The sequence below is a fragment of the Callorhinus ursinus genome, unplaced genomic scaffold (assembly GCF_003265705.2).
Source record: "Callorhinus ursinus isolate GAN/ISIS: 27379988/994484 unplaced genomic scaffold, GSC_fseal_2.0 scaffold46, whole genome shotgun sequence".
Lineage (NCBI taxonomy): Eukaryota > Metazoa > Chordata > Mammalia > Carnivora > Otariidae > Callorhinus > Callorhinus ursinus.
Genome location: NW_027397108.1, coordinates 5,111,565 through 5,128,743, shown reverse-complemented (window position 1 = coordinate 5,128,743; position 17,179 = coordinate 5,111,565). Strand labels below are relative to the sequence as shown.

At 53.4% G+C, this 17,179-nt stretch overlaps 1 protein-coding gene and 1 long non-coding RNA gene across 2 annotated transcripts in view; one reads left to right on the top strand and one right to left on the bottom strand.

Moving 5' to 3' along the window:
- CMIP (c-Maf inducing protein) overlaps positions 1-17,179 on the bottom strand; it is a 228,954-nt gene that overhangs the window by 188,362 nt on the left and 23,413 nt on the right. The window lies entirely within an intron of this gene.
- LOC141370811 (uncharacterized) lies at positions 10,642-12,476 on the top strand. The gene is made up of 2 exons (XR_012375199.1): positions 10,642-10,969; positions 11,984-12,476. It is a non-coding gene; the product is annotated as an uncharacterized lncRNA (long non-coding RNA).

Here is a 17,179-nt window from a genome sequence, read left to right as displayed (position 1 = left end):
GTTCTACTGCAGATACCCATGTGGCTCCCCCGTTTACTTCCTCCACATCTCAGCTCAAGTGTTCCTCTGGTGAAGCCCACCCTGTTCACATCATGAACATTCCTACCCCCTTACCCTGCTTTGGTCTTCTTCATGGTCCTGACCCACACCCAGCATGCTATGTATTTATCAGATTAGGGGCAGGTCCCCCCAACCACGAGAAAAGGGACTTTGTTCACCGCACTGACATTTTCCTAGCATGCAGCAGGAGCTCAATAAATGTTAAACTAATTAAGTAATAAGCAGTGGTGATGATTCTGCAAGGAACAGGAACCTTCGGTCACATTCAACCAAAGGCCAATGTGACCTTTCACTCTCCAGGGCACTGCACGCCTCTGGCCAGGCCGCCACCGTGTCTGTAAGACCCACGTGCTCTCTGCCTCCCTGCCTGCTCCCCAGGGACTGAAAGGCTGGCACTGAGAAGATACCAGAATCCTGCTGGCCAGAAACATGACGGATTGCTTTGCTGAAGTGGGAACAGATTTCAATAAATCTACTGGATTCTGGAATCCCTGGAGGGAGCAAAGCCAAATTCCTAGCACTGGATGGCGGGGGAAGTTCCCGGGGTCTCTCCTTCCCCTTGCAACTCCTCCTGCCAGGGAGATACTCCCCACACCCCCACAGCCCCTGCCCCAGAGCCAACCAGCACTGGGACCTTGGACACCTGCAGGAAGGAGCTGCCTGCCACTTGCAGAACCCTGTCCTGTGCTGGGCACTTGGCGCACACACAGCTCGGTTCTCTCCCCCACCTTGAGCTAGGCTCAGCAGTGCCACTTCACAGACTGGACCAGGGCTCCAAAGCGCAAGAGCATATGCCAAGGCCCCCCAGGGGCTGGATCCTAGAGGAATGGCAGCGCGTGGTCAGTTTGATGATTGTGTGTGCTGGGTCCCTGTCTGTTCCAAAAGGCTCCCGGACCTCTAGGTACAGGGGCACTTTTAGAACGGGGGCCCCACAAACAAGCCCTCTACTGCTGGTCTCGCATCTAGGCCCCTGCATCCAAATGATGCATCTCATTGTAGGGGAAAGAAAGCATCACCACCCCCCACACCCTGGCCGAGGTCTGGAACTCCATCCCTTGCCTCGGCGACCCTGAGCTTCTGCAGGTGAGGCCCCAACTCCCCTTTTCACCCAGCTAATTCCAGCTCCTTCTCCTAACAGCCACTTAGAGGTCACCTCCTCCGGGGAGCTGGCCCTGCCCCCTCACATCAGCCCGAGAGCCCCCCCGGCAGCATCAGTACAGGCCTTGCTCAGGGCTGCATCTCCCATGCCTGCGAGGCCAGCACACACCGGACACCGGATGAAGTGAAAACTGAATGAATGCCAAGAGAATGAATGACAGCAAAAAGAATGGGAAGAGAGCAAATGGAAACCCCGAATGAATGAAAGAAGGGAGCCATGAATGGAGCATGCACGGACGACGGCGAGGCCGGCTCCCCCTCCAGTGGCCGCCGAGCATCAGGAGTCACATGACTGCAGCGTGCAGCTGATTTTACCGGCACAACTCTACCCACGCGGGCCATTCTTCCTCATCCCATCGACATCACAAGGGGTCGCAAGACAGCAGGGTGAGTCAAGGGCTGGAAGGGGGTCTGGAGACTCCGGGGGCCACCAGGCTGCGCTGGGGCTGGGGGCAAAGCAAGGGAAGCTGGTGACCCCAGGGGCAGCCACCGAGGGGAAGGAACTGGCAGATTACCCTTACAGCAGCCCCAGGAGACTGGCGTTACCCCACGTTCCCCTGGAGAGCACCAGACAACATAATCAAGACTTAATAGAAGAATTGGGATGCCTGGGTGGCTCAGTCGTTAAGCATCTGCCTTCGGCTCAGTTCAGGATCCCAGGGTCCTGGGATCGAGCCCCACATTGGGCTCCCTGCTCAGCAGGAAGCCTTCCCTCTCCCATTCCCCCTGCTTGTGTTCCCTCTCTCGCTGCGTCTCTCTCTGTCAAATAAATAAAATATTTAAAAAGAAAAAAAAGACTTACCAAAGAATAAAGGAATGATCACAGTGATCACGCCCCTGCGCACCAAGCCCTGTTCTAAGCACGGAACACATGTTACCTCACTTAATCCTCCCAACATCCTTGTGAGGTAGACGGTGTTATCTCCACTTTACAGTTGAGAAACTGAGGCACAGAGACTCTCAGAAAGTGGCCCGAGGTCACACAGCTAGAAAGTGGAGAAAGGGAATTCAAAACCCATACAGACTGGCTCTGGAATCTGAACCTTTAACTACTGATTAATGTTTCTCGGCTTTAGTGTGCTTTGATCACGTAGCCAGTAATTAGTTAATTAATTAGTTAATTAATACTCTCGGTTTTAGCAGACACAGACCAGACAGCCCACAACAGTAACACTAAGAAGCAGGGCATACCAATGGCCCCTCCAGAGCTGGTACAGAGGGGGAGCTGGGGGCAATGATTCAGTGAGACAAAACGTATCAGCAGATTCTCTAACCACTGGCACAACTAGCACATCATTCCTGTCTAGGCTGCATGTCCCTGGGGGTGGCTCTGAGATGGGGATGGGGTTAAGCCCTCCCAAAACTACTGTTTGGTACAACTTTGGAGCCAGACACCAAGCTAATCATTTCACAGGGATTTTTCTCCTTTGATCCTCACACAGACCCTATGAAGGTGGTGCAAGGATGCCCCCCCACTGCAGAGAAAGCAAGCCGAGGCTCAGAGAGGTTGAGTGACTTGCCCAAGGTCACACAGCTAGGAGGTGACATTTGAACTCAGCTGCTCTCTGTCCCCCAAGTCCAGACCCTTGCCCCCCAGATCTCTGGCTTCCTTCGCCATTGGAGAGGAGGAACTGCCCGGAAGCCAAGTGGGACAAGCCTGCCTGGCCTGCCCATTCCCGCCAAGTTGGCTCCCTCGGCCTGCCACAGGCCCCGGAACCCCATCACTTCAAAGTGATTCACCCTTGAGGGCTGTGTGGTCTGGTCTGGACCCGGGGGGCGGAGGAGTCAGCACCACGCTCGTCCCTGACCACCCAGCTTTGCACCGGGTTCCCCAAGACCTCAGGAATCCAGGTGCAGCTCTTGGAAAGGCTCCCAGCACTCGGGAAGTTGGGTTGGTGCCCTCCCACAGGGCAGAGATGCTGGGGGGCCAGAGGGGTGCCCAAATCAGCCCCCTGCCCCAGCTGCTCAGCCAGTTTTGTCTCCCTCTGTGGGAAACCCCCCCACACACAGCTGGAGGCCAGCCCCAGCCCAGCAGGCATCCCCTCTGCTTCTCCCAGAACTGGTGGCTGAAGGAATGCAGTTGTTCCAGCTGCCCTCACCCCCCTGCATCCCACGCTCCCTCCAGAACGCTTCCCCTGTGCCACTCAACGCCCCCCAACGTGCTCATCTCCTGCCTTAGGCCCTGGAACCCCAGGAGGCTGGGGAAATGCTGGAATGTGCGATGCCTGAGGTCAGAGCCTGAGTCTGATCTGAGTTGGGTTGAGATGAGGGGAAAATGGCCAAGAACAACTCGCTCATTTACTTCATTTCCAGACTTGGCGGCTGCCGGGGCCGGGCTTCCAAACCAAGCTGGCTGTGGCCAGGACATCTGCAGCACCGGCCACAAGGCACATCTGGATCTGCTTAGGGCGTTAAGAGCCATAAAGTTCTCTTAAGAAATTAGTTCCTGGGGAGCCCGGGTCTCTCTGGGGACTGGGTGAGGGGCCCCGTGGGCTAAGGACACCCGGAAACTGTGTGATAGGGGTGGGGGCCTTCTAGGTCTCCTTGGAGAGTGCCCTCGTATGCTCAAGAGCAAAATGGCTCAGGAGGGCACGCAGGCCCAGCCCTGGCACTTCTGGCCGTGTGGCCTCTGGCACCTCTCCTGAGCTCTCCGGGCCGCTGGGCAAATCGTTTCAGAGGAGAGGCTAGTAAGGACTCCAAGCACAGTTCCCCCATTTGCCATGGTGTCTTGGGGCTTAGTGCATATCTGGCCCAGGTGAGGTGAATGAGTGAAGAAGCCCGAGAACGAATGAATGAACGTCATTTCCCTCATCTGTCCAGTGAGGCTGATGGCATCACCTCCCAGGGCTGCTCTGAGGACAGGCCTGTAGAACAGACAGGAGGCCCTGGCCCCGGGGATGCGCACACTTCTCCCTCAATTTTCAAGTCCACCAACTACAGACCTCTCAGCCCCGGGAACCTGAAGAGCCCCAGGAAAGCCCGACCGTGCTAGAACTGCCTCGTTTTCCTCCTGTAGACAAACTCGTGAAGTCCAACACACGCCCTCACTCTGACCAAACAGGTGACGCATGTGCGAACCAACATGCAAAGAATGCGGGGTGATGGCCTGGAGGGTGGCCTTCCTGAGCGCCGTCTCAGCCTGCCAGGCATGGCTCACACCCACACCTCACCACCTGGAAGCAGGTCTGGGGGCTCGGGGTCATCAGCCCCACGACACAGGCTCAGAGCAGCTAAGCGACACAGTGAAGGAAGAGGCAGGGTCCAGGCGAGAGCCCAGGGTTCCCGCTCTCTGCGGTGACATGAGCAGGCCAGGTGGGTCAAGCCCCCGCTCGGTCACTCATTAGCCAGATTATCTCTGGCAACTTCTCTTGCCTCCACTTCCCCATCTGTGCGGGGGGGGGATGATAAGAGTGCCTATTTCGTCAGGTTGCTTCTCATCCATGTAAAATACCACCTGCATAAAGAAACAACACCGGAAACTCTCAGAAAAGGGTCTGGCATATTCCAAGTGCTCAGCAAATGCTACTTCTTTTTACTGTTTGGAATGGCTGTCCACACATAGTGCTAAATAAGCCATCGGTTCCCCTGAGTCCAGAGGGACAAGAGACTGGTTAGAAACCTCCTAGAATCTTCCGAGATCTCCACCTTGCGGCACGTCACAATCACCCAGAGTGTTTACAAACTGTGGTGTCCAGCAGCAAGCAATTGTGTTCACAGGCACAATTAGCTGGCATTTTTATGGACAAGAATCATTTACATTATTATCAGCTTTCTATCATTAAAGTTGTAAAACAGCTCAAAGACAGCAAAAGGCAGAAATCACTCGGACAGGTGAGCTAGACAAGGCACAGGGATCTCTCCCCAGCCATTTCAGAAGCATTTGCAGGATCTCCTGACAGACAAGATCTCACAAAGAGATGGATGGAGAATGTACTATGGTAGGAAAATGTAGGAACAACTGAAACGTCTGTTACAGGAGCGTGGTACACACGTGCTCTAGAATACTCTGCCAATATTACAGTCGAGGGTGTCATGATAGAAACACTGCCCAGCCCCCACCACCCATCACATGAATCCCAGTCCCCGGGGGTGGAGCCTGGGTGTCAGCATATCCCGCTTTAGGCTCCCACGGGACTCTGACTTGCAGCCCAGGATGGGAATTGCTACTCGAAACCCACCGAGCAAGCCTTGGACACAAATGAGGTCTTCAGGGGCTGCAGAGCACATTCCCAGGAGGGGACAGGGGTGTAAGGAAGCCAAAAATTAACCTAAGACAGCCCAGCAAGCCGACAGCAGAAGGAGGAAGACCAGGCACCTTCAACCCTGTCCAGGGCCCCTGGGTCTTGGATGCCTGCGAGCTTGCAGTCTGAAGCCAATATTCCCATCCCTAAAGGCTCTTCGAAAGTCTGGTCAACGGTCCTTAACTAGCCGGGTCTGTGTATACACCCGGCGGTCACACCCCTGCCTCAAGCTCCCCCCTCCACGGGGACCAAGGGCAAGGGGAGAGGGTTTCACCCCGGGAATTTTTATAACCGGGCTATCACTCTCCATTAGCGTCAACTAGCAGTTGCACCCCCTCGGGGACGGAGGCGGCCACGGCAACATTGCCAGGCCTGCCGAGTGCTGCTGGGCAGTTTCTGCTTCTGGCACCTCCCAGAAACTCTCCCTCGGGCTGGCAAGCGAGACTCCACCACTGCCTGGGACTCTTCGCCAGAACTGACCTTGCCGGAAGGAAGCGGCGCCAGCAGGACCCAGGAGGGAAGGATGGCTTTGACCAGGTGGTCCTCCAACCCAACCTGGGGTAATGTGTGGAAAAGGATGGCGTCCAAACACGTCTGCAACAATCGTGACTTATTTTCTTGCTTTCTGTAAAGCTAGAGAGAAGAAGGTAGAAAAGGCACCTGTTTCGTTCACCCCAAAATCTGCCGTCTAACAGAAAACCCTCACAGGGTAGGTGTTCAACAAATACTAACTAATTCAGTAACCATAAAATGCTCCCTTACACAGGATTCCAGTGGGACTCCAGCATTTAAGGGAAAATGTAGTGGGTGGAAAACTTGAAATGCGGACAATTCTATCTACAGCCTTAATTTTTGCCCTTTGATTTGGATAAAGATCACCATTATTTGCCTGGAGAGATAATGCTCTGCAGGAGAGACCGTGAAATTCTAAAAGCAGGGTTTGTAAACCACCATGCTGTATAAGTAGCAAAAGCCCTATGTGACCAGCACTGAGGCTGCCTGGAAGAGGGGAGAGCTAAGTCAAGTCCCCAGATCAGACTGCAGGTAAGGCTAGACCCTGGGCTCATTCCCACAAAACAGAGTGGGCAGCACAGGAAGGGAAAGGGAGGGGGAGAGCAGAGGGAGAGAGGGAGGCATTTTCAGGCTTTGGAGCTGTCATTTTCTTGAATGTCTGCTCTAACACAGCTCTTCTCCCTCAGAGTCAAAACCTAAGTTCCTACAAGGCTCTACACCATTTGGCTCCTCCCTGACTCACTGACCTCAACTCCCACCACCCTCCTCAAGTTGACTCGCTCTGCTCTAACCACATTCATCTCCTTGCATTCCTAGGAAACACCAAACTCCTGCCCCAGGGCCTTTGCACGTGCTGAGATAACTGTATGGCTTGCTTCCTTACCTCCTTCAAGTCTGTGCTCAAACGTCTCCTTTTCATCCAGATCTTCCCTTGACCGCCTTATTTAACATGCCGTCACACACAGACCCTGCACGCCTGACTCATACCAGCACTCTGTCCTCCTTATCCTGCCAGGTTTTTCTCCACAGCATTTATCAGCAGCTGACAAGATTCTCTGCTTCCTTATCCATGTTCTTCCCCCATGGGGCCTAAGGAGGGGCAGGACCTCATCTGCTCTGCTCTGTGCCCAAACACTGCCTGGCACACAGCGGATGCTCTAGCAACACCTGCTGAATGAGCGAGTGAGTGGGCCTGCTCTGTGCCAGGCACATCCCATGACTAGCCTCAAGAACAGGCTCAGCCTAGAATGTGGTGGAGACTGGGTCCACTCAGCTCCAGGGATTCCAAAGCCCAGGTATGTCACCTCCCAGAGAAGTGGGCAGATAGATGCAGTTATATGGGGCCTGTCTGACTCCACAGAGCCAAACTCCCTCCTGTCTCACAGTTTGCCGGATCCTGAAGGATGCCAATGCTCCCAGCTCTCCGTCTTCTGGCCCAAAGGATGCTCCTGCGTGGGGGTGGGGCAGGGGCCTCCCCGCCAGGCTCCATCCTCCAAACCCCTTAGACACACAACAACTCCTGTGTCTTCACAGCTCAGACAGGAGCAGAGGCACTCCCTTCGGAAGTCACTTAGCAGGTGTCTGACTCCCAGTCTGGAGCGTGGCTCATTGGGCCTCCAGCACGCACTGCACCAGCCTGTCTGGCTCGCCACACACCCTCCTGGTCCTCCCTCCAGGCACTCAGATGCCCAAGAGCCCCTCCAACTGCCACGCTCTCACCTCTAGGACCCCAGCCAGCCCCATTCTCCCCTGCGGTGGGATGCACAACAATGGACCCCCAGAGATGTCCTGGTCCTAATCCCTAGAACCTATGAATATGTTCCCTTACCTGGTAAATGCAACTCTGCAGATGTGGTTAGGTCAAGACTTTTAAGATGTGGAGACTGTCCTGGCTTATCTGGGTGGGCCTGATATCATCACAACAGTCCTCAGAAGAGGGAGGCAGGAGGGGCAGAGTCAGGGAAGGATATGGGACAGCAGACGCAGAGGTGGAGTGAGGTGACCACAAGCCAAGGAACTTGGGCAGTCTCTACAAACTGGAATTCTTCCCTAGACCTTCCAGAAGGAATGCAACACCCTGATTTCAGCACCATGAGACCCATTTTGGGGCTTCTGACCCCCCAGGAGTGTCAGATGAGAAATGTGTTTTGTTTCAAGCCACCACATTTGTGGTGCTTTGCTACAGCTGTTCTAGGAAACTGAGCCACGGCCTGCACCCTCAGCTCAAGATGGGGCCTACCCTGGCCCCAGTGTGGTCTGCCACCACGCAGATGCTCCCAGGACTTCCTCTTTCGTAATTACATCAATGCCTGTGAGCTTGCACTCTGAAGCCAGACAGCCCCGTGTAACTTCAGCCTCCACCTCTCACGAGCTGTGCAACCTTGGAAAGGTTTCCTAACTTGTCTGCGTCACCTTCTCATCTCTCCCAGAGAGCTTCCCGAAGGGCCTACTACTACCACCTTCCACAACTGCTATGAGGCTTGCATGAGAGCATCCACAGAGCCAGACAGCCTGGCACACTCAGGTAAGGGTCTGCCCACGCCCCCCCCCCCCGAGCCGTATCCTGGGCGAGACGTCAGGCCCGTGGAGAAAGGAGACTGTGCCTGTCTTGTCCACTGCACGTCCGCGAGCCCCACACAGAGCCAGGCAATCAGGTCTGAGTAACAGCTGTTGAATGAATGAGTCCTACGGCATAAAAGGTCGCAAACACAGACATGAGGGATAAGGGACAAACCATGGGACACAATGTTCCTGAAGGAAGGCGGACAGCCAAGCCAAAACCTTAAAGGATGCACAGCTTCTCCCGTGTCCAGCACCAAGTCTGGCCCTCAGACCAACACCACATTAGCTAACCTTCCCTTTCCCCTCTGCTTTGGTTGAGCCCTGCCCCCGCCCAGCCATGATGGCTGATGAAGCCCCACCTGTTTCCCCGGTAATGTCTCTCCCCAATCATCACGTCCCCCTTCGGTGTCAGCCCATGGAGAAACACATGTCACTACAAGAGTCCCCCTGCGTGGGGTTCCTTAGAAGTCCAATAAGAAAAGGCAAACGAAGTGTATAGTGCCTGGCATACAGTTAGCACTCCATAAACGCTACTGAGATAGTCTGTAATTAGTTTATCCCATAGTATACATATGAGTAGCTGTAAGTCCCCTTTTTGCAATCACATACAAGAGAACCAACTAGAGAAGCAGGAGAGAGGATCAGGTCAGGGCTCTGGACTCAAAGATTTGGAGGCTGTGTGAACTTGGGCAAGTTGCTTAACCTCTCTGAACCTGTTTCCTTATCTATGAAATGGAGATAGTATTACCTGCCCCCCACAGGAGTGCTATGGCACAAGAAAAATAATGCGTATCATCCATTCTCGCACTGGAATCACTTCAGGAGCTCTGTGGAAAAATCTAGTACCCAGGTCTCCCCTAGAACAATGCAATCAGCATCTCTAGGCTGGGGTCCAGCGTCAGGGGTTATGAAGATCACCTGGGGTGATTCCACGGTACAAGGGCAGAAACACAGATGCTTACATACACCTGGCAGGCAGCAGGTGCTCGGGAAATCCAAGTTTTCATCATGACTTCAGCAACCAGCAATGATTTTCTCTCATTCATTCAACATACATTTGCAGAGTGGCTGGTATATATAAACCCACAGATCTCAAACCATGTGCCAAGGGCCAGGGGTTCGGGGGATGGGAAGCAACTGTCAATGGGCACGGGGCTTCCTCTTGGGGGTGAGGAAATATTTTGGCACTAGATAGAGGTGGGAGTTGCACAACACCGTGAATGTACTAAATCCCACTGAACTGTTCACTTTAAAATGACTGATTTTATGTTAAATGAATTTCACCTCAAAAAAAGGCAAAAAAATATATCATAATCCAGACATAAAAGGACAAATACTGTTTGATCCCACTTTTAGGAGAAGCCTGGAGCAGTCAAACTGAGAGAGACGAAAGCAGAATGGTGGTTGCTCGGGGTAGGGTGTGAGGGGCAAGAATGGGGAGTTAGTGGTTAATGGGTGCACAGTTTCGACCTGGGAAGATGAGAAAGTTCTGGAAATGGACGATGGTGATGAATGTACTTAGAACGGCACACTTAAAAAATGGTTAAAATGTGGGCGCCTGGGTGGCTCAGTCGGTTAAGCGACTGCCTTCGGCTCAGGTCATGATCCTGGAGTCCCGGGATCGAGTCCCGCGTCGGGCTCCCTGCTCGGCGGGGAGCCTGCTTCTCCCTCCGACCCTCTTCCCTCTCCTGCTCTCTCTCATTCTCTCTCTCTCAAATAAATAAGTAAAATCTTTAAAAAAATGGTTAAAATGAGAAAATATTATATTATGTGTATTTCACAATTTAAAAAGTCACGTGCTGAAGGTCCAAACACACCATTGTCCTAATAAATGGAGGAGCCCAGTCCCATCTGAGCTGTCCCCGACACACACCCCACTTCTGCCGGGAGACGGCAGCTTCCCAGTTTTTCCAGGCGAGCAAGTTCGAGTAACTGAACGCCCTCTTTACAAACAGGATGGAGGCTGTGTGTTTGTTTTCTCTATGGGGCAAGGCCAGATTAGGTAAAGAAAACACAGCAGATCCCTGCCCCTCCCCCCAGGAAAAACCCTGCCGGGTCAATAGCAGAACTAAAAGGGCCCGCGTACACTTTCACTTCCTGTCCAAGTCCCCCAACTCCTGGGGGTCTGGCAAGGCCCAGACCAGGGTGGGCAGCAGGTGCTGCCCTGTCAGCCTGCTCCGAGGAGGACTTGTCTGCACCGAGCTCCAGGAAAGAGGACCCGGCCCCGCTGGCTCCGGGGGGCAACTCCTGAAGCTCTGGGTGCTGACTCCAGGAGGGGAAGGACCCACAGGAGAGGCACGGGCATGGCTGAAAGAGCCATGAATCTCGGAGCCCTGGGTCCCCAGCCAGCCCGCACAGTGCGCCTCAGGGTACATCACTTCTCTGTCTGGCCCTGCTCAGCAGCAGAATGACAGAGCTGGATTTATGCAGGAAAGGTAAATGGGTTTATCTCATGAGCCAACTTCTGTCAAGAGGGAGGCTCTGGGGAGGTTTCTCAGGTGGCACTTGGGTGCAGCAGGGCCCCAGGATGGACGAGTGATGTCTGCCATCAGCAGGATGGGGAGGGGGGTGACGACTCTTGGTCTGTGCGTTTGCCACCCCTGGATGAGATTCCTTAGAGAGCCATTCCTTGACGATGCTCCATGAACCTTCCTTCCGGATCTGGAATACACTCAGTGGCCTCCCTGACTGACACACGTCCATTCAAACCTCTGCTCGCACACTTCACTTTCGGAGAGCTTACTACCTCTCCTATTCCTCCACATATGGGAAGCCAAAATCTCTGCCCTCAACACTTTCCCTGGGACCATGGTTCCAGTCTCTGGTAGCATAAGGAGTAAGATGGTCCTCTGCTCTCCTTTACACTCTTGCTGAAGAAAACTTACTCCTTATCCAGGCTCCTGTGAAAAGACTTAGTTCCTTCGACCATTCCACATGTGAGCAGGTTTCCAAAGGATGGCCTGTTCTAGAAACATGAAGGTCTATCTGTGCCAGGTTCACAATGTGTCTCCCCGACTACATTCCCCAGACTCCCTTGCAGCTAGGAGCTGCCGTGTGACTTGGGTCTGGCCAATAAGATGAAAGCAGAAGTCTCCTTAAAAGGGTAGAAGTCCTTCCCCACTCTTATCAACCACTCCCACTTCCTGCTAACTGGAATACAGAAGTGATGGCCAAGAACCCACTTACCACTAACTGGAATATAGATGCAATGGTAGGAATCTGAGCAGCTACTTGGACCATGAGGCAAAGTGCTAAGAATAGAGGAGCAGCAAGACAGAAGCAGCTTGGGTCTTTGAAGAACACAAACCCATGTGTCCTCATATGACAGCCTATTCCTGAGACTTCTTATAGATGAGAGAAAAAACTTGTTTTGTTTAAGCTGCTGGGTTGTTTTTTGTTGTTCTTTTCTTTTCTTTTTAATATTATATCCACCCTGAACCCAACTGCAGGATAAATCAAGTCTGATTGCCGATGATGAGAGCCTGGCTGTCTTCACACAAAGCAGAGCACCCTGACACCTTCAGTAGGAATGAACGTAACCCAAGTGGCTAGGCCCTGGTGATTTCAACAGCCCACACCATGCCCTAATATCTGTCCCTTAAGAATTCAGGGCCAACATTTCCAAGGTGGATGGTTTCTGCAAAATCAGTGGATGTATTTTCCCAGTGGATGGTACCACAACTAGCTACCATTTGTCAAGCACCTACTCTGTGCCCCAGGTGATCAGCAGGGGAGAATTCATGCAGAATTATCTCAGCCCCACAAGACAGACACGGCCCTACTACAGAGGAAGTCCCAAGACATCCAGCACGCTGGCGCTAAAACTTCAGGACTCCAGCTTGGGGTTCTCCCCCTATTCTTCGCTGTCTCCTGAAGGTTCTCAGGAGGCCCGGGGGATGAGAGCACTGCCCCTGCGAAGTGAGGACAAGAGGAAGGGAGGGCTGGGGGGGGTAAGAAGAGGAAAAGGAAGAAGGGAGGGGGCAGGAGAAACCTCAGTGTCCAGCAAAGGAAGACGTTTGTGAAGAATTCAGGGCCAAGAGAAAGGCAGGGGTTGAAATCAGAGAGAAGCACACGTGGAAACGTCAGGAACTGCAGCTGGAACGGTTTATTTCTTACACGGGGTGGTTATACTTGCTTATTATTTTATATACTGCTTTGGATGGCTGAAATCATTCAGCATCTTAAAAAGAAGGTGGACTGTGCAGTTTATTGTATGTCCGGAAAACTCAACAAAGAGGGTTTTTGGGGTTTTTTTTAATGCACCTAGAAATGGGGGTGGGGGACACAGAGATAGAGGGACAGCAGAAGGAGAGAGGGAAGGGTTAAGCCTCCAAACAGGGTGGCTTCTCCTCCCGGCCCACGCTCCTCTCTCCTACAGGGAAGGCCAGCCACGCTGACCACAGCAGCCCCATCCACGAAGCCACAGCCCTCTGTGGAAAGGGCCACTTCACCTCCATGTTGCTGAAGCCTCCTTAGGTGAAATGATGTCTCAAAGCTCCCAAAGTGAGTCACCCTCCAGCCTGGCCACCCCAAGAACCACGTCCCACCCACCAGCCATTTTGGCAAAGTCAAGCAGTAGCTGTCCGCCCCTCAGTGCTCCCCCTGCGGCGGGATGTGGGGCGGCCAGGCTGGCAGGGCCTCAGCACGGATGCCATCCTGGGCTTGCTCCCCAGAGCACAGCGGGCACTGGCAGGAGGGGTGGGACCCGAGGGAGGGAAGCCCCACAAGGAGGTGTTGCTGCTCCTCCCTCGGGGGTGGGGAGGTACGGGGCGGGGGGGTGCTGGGGTCTCTGCCTCCAGCACTGCTCCCTGTCCACAGGAGGGTGGCTGATATGGGAAAGGAGGCTGGGGTCCCACCTCTCCTGGGGCCTGACTCAGGTCCCCCCTGGGATCCTCATGCAGCACCTCCCACTGCAGGTCTGGACGGAAACCAGGGAGCCTGCACAAATCCGCCCGCAGAGCAGAAGCGGCTTGGGATCGGCGCGGCCCAGGTGTGCCTGGGGGAATGGAACCGCACAGGAGGGACAGACGGAGGGATCAGTCCATGATAGGTGACTCGGTCAAAGAACAGCAGCTTTCCTCCGACCACTCATCTTGACCTCTCCAGGCTCAAGAGGGGACAAAGTCCGATGCCCCCAGCCCCAGGCAGGCCCTGAACCTGAGTACCGTAGGTGGAGTGGAGAGCACGTGCCCAGCCTGCACGAGCCCAGCCACACAGGGATGCCGGCACGGTCAGGAGTGCGCTGACTCCTGGTCTGCCTCGGTGTCCCCAGCTGTAGAGTGGGGACAACAGTAGAGGCATCTGCATCCCAGGACTGCTCTGAGGATCAGAGGAACAGACCGACAGAACCATTCAGAACAGCACCAGGCACGTAGTAAGTGACACAGAAGTGTCTGCTTTTGTTGTTATTATTAGAAAATGGAAATCCAGATTTTTTTTTTTTTAGGGAAACACTCCTGATTTTTAAATGCAGACAACTTACTAAAGCTTCCCCCCCCCCCAAAACAATGTGTGGGCCAAGGAAAATATATGGGCAGACTGGACTTGGCCCTTGGGTCACCTGCCTGCAACCTCTGCTCAGCGCGTCCCGTCCTCCCTCTGAGGCAGGCCCGAGTCCTACAGGCATCACAAATCACCAGTCGGGACTTGAGATCACCCCACTTCTAATGCTGGCTTCCAAGCCCATGAATCTCTTAATGGGAAATAAATGTTTAAATCAACCCCCACCGACTCCCACACCAAAGGGACAGGAACTACTAATTCTTACCCACCACATCCAAGTCGCCAGTTTTATTTCATAGGAAGGGAAAAAAAAAGGACTTATTTAAAAAAAGAAGACGAAGAAGAAGAAAAAGAAGAAGAAGAAAAAAAAAAAGAAAAAGAAGAAGAAGAAGAAAGAAAAAACCAACAAAGGCAATGTCGAGAGTGCCTCGCTGTTGACTTGGGCAACAGCCGCTGTCGGTCAGGGGAAAACAGCTCAGCTCTGAAACCCGTCCCAGACATGAAAATTACAGAGCAGCGTCGCTGACATACCCCTGCCCTTTCTGTGTCATTCACTCAGGAGGAATGCAATTAAATACCCCTCCCCCACAACAAACAAGACGGAAACGTCAGCCGCTGGTGCTGGTGCTCTGGGAGCTGAAAAGGAACTGACCTCGGAGAAGGACACAGGGAGGCAGGGCCACCAGGCAGAGCAGTGGAGGGATGAGGGGCCCTATAGTAGGGCCCATTGTACAGATCAGGTCACTGAGGGCACATGCAGGAGATGAGACGTAAGCAGACCTGACACCCGCTGGGAGGCAGCCACTATGTGGCTGATCCCGAGACAGGCTCAGAGGGACAAGAGAAGAACAGGACACACAGTCTGCCCTTGATCCCTCTCTCACCAGCCTTTGCAAAAGGTCATCAGATCTTATCATGTCCCTGTTTCCCAAGGCACTCAGAATAAAATCCAAGCTCCTTGCGGAGGCTGCCATGGCAGTCACAATTGGCCCCTGCCTGCCCTCCAGCCTTCTACCTCAGGGCCTTTGCATTTGCTATGTCCACTCCTGAAATGTTCCTCCTCAGATCCCCACAGGACTGGTCCCTCCATCAGTGTTGCTACTCAGAGAGGCCCTCCTTGGGTGCACTATCTAAAATGTGCCCTCAGGGGGCACCTGGGTGGCTCGGATGGTTAAGCGTCTGCCTTCGGCTCAGGTCATGATCCCAGGGTCCTGGGATCGAGTCCCGCATCAGGCTCCCTGCTCCTTGGGAGCCTGCTTCTCCCTCTGCCTCTCTCTCTCTCTCTCTCTGTCTCTCATGAATAAATAAATAAAATCTTTAAAAATAAAATAAAAATAAAATAAAATAAAATGTGCCCTCAGCCCGTCTGTCTCCACCACTCTGCCCTGTCTGATCTTCACGCCAGCACTTGCATCCTCTGAAGGGGGCCTTATGACTGTTTACTTGTTTGCTGTCACCTCCCCACCCCCATGAACTCTAAACTTCCAGAGAGCAGAAGCCGTGCGACAATGTGCTAGAACAGTGCATAACACAGAGCTGATGTTCAGCAGTGTTGAATGGGTCATGGGGTTCGCTGTGTACTCATAACCAGGAGAACCGCAGGCCAGATGGGTCAAATCCCTAATCCTGGGGCCAACCAAGTGCTGTGGGAATGGTGGAGATAAGACACCATAAAGGACACCAAAAATAAGAACAGCTCATCTTAAGGAGGCACCTCGGGGTCCTGGGTCTTGTCCTGGGCTTGTTTCATGCATTCTTTCATTGCATCCTGACCACAATCCCAGGTCACAAATATTACTACTGGGGCGCCCGGGTGGCTCGATCGCTAAGCGTCTGCCTTCGGCTCAGGTCATGGTCCCGGGGTCCTGGGATGGAGCCCCGCATCGGGCTCCCTGCTCCGCCGGTAGCCTGCTTCTCCCTCTGCCTCTGCCCCTCCCCCAACTCATGCTCACGTGTGTGCACATGCCCTCTCTCTCTCTCTCTCTCTCAAATGAATAAAATCTTTAAAAAATAAATGAAAAAAATATTACTACTGATTTCATCTTAGAGATGAAGAAACTTAGACAAGTTATATAACTTGCCCAAAATCAAACACACACAAACCTAGTTAATTTGAATGCAAGGAGGAAAATGCCATCGAGTGAACTGACATCTTTGAGGACGTGCATATACGTGTGTACGTGCACACGTGCGCACACGTAGTGTTGTGTGTATGCGCGGGTCACCGCACACACGTGTATACACCGTATGTGCGTCCGTGTGCACGTGTGCCTAGATGCGTGTGTTCATATATGCGTGCACCTCTGCACACGTGTACACGTGTATGTGTGATCTGCAAACCAAAGCTCATCTCTATGCTCACTTTCCTCCTCAGGAAAAGGTTTCCTTCTGTACTGATCTTAGGGGTCTCAGGGCTACAGCAAAGAGATGATATCAAGTCAGGAATTGTGTTTATTTATAAACTAGTAGTTCTAAGTAGAAAAAAACCAACGTTTAATCATTTCTGACTTACAAAGTCACAGTTCCCTGGGTTTCCCCCAAATCTGCCCCAGGAGTCCACCTTCGTGTGGCGTCTTTACGGGCAGGCTGGTGGAAGGGCAGGCACCCAGCCCCGACTCCCTAGGGAACCACTGGCGGCCTCAGGTCAGGCCTGGCCTTATCTTTAGCACCTTTTCCAGACATCCTTTTCCAGAGGGGGAAAGAAAGCAGCTCCGAGGTCAAACTTCAGAAAGGTCTGGCTCTGCGACCTGGCCTGTGTGCAGGTGCCCCCTGCCACAATGCACAGGCCAGCAAACACCGGGCAGAGGCCTGGGAACCCGGCCTCGCGGCCAGCAGCCTAGGCGCACCAAGAAAGCTCCTGTGGTGGGCCGCCTCTGGAAGCTGCAACCGCCGGTCCCGCCAAGCAGCCCAGAGGCCCCGGACGGGCCTGGTCCCTGCCAGGGAAGCAGCGGAGGGCCAAGGTGCGGAGCCACTTTGTTTATCTAATGCTTCTCAACATCTTTTTTTTTTAATTCTCTTCAAACTGAAACTGTCAAAAGTGGTGCCTGATAAATCTGAAGGCTGTAGAGGAAGTGGTTTGTCCTTCCTCCTGCTCAAGACTTCTGCAAAAGATAACACAGGGCTCTGGTTAAATCGTCAGGCCA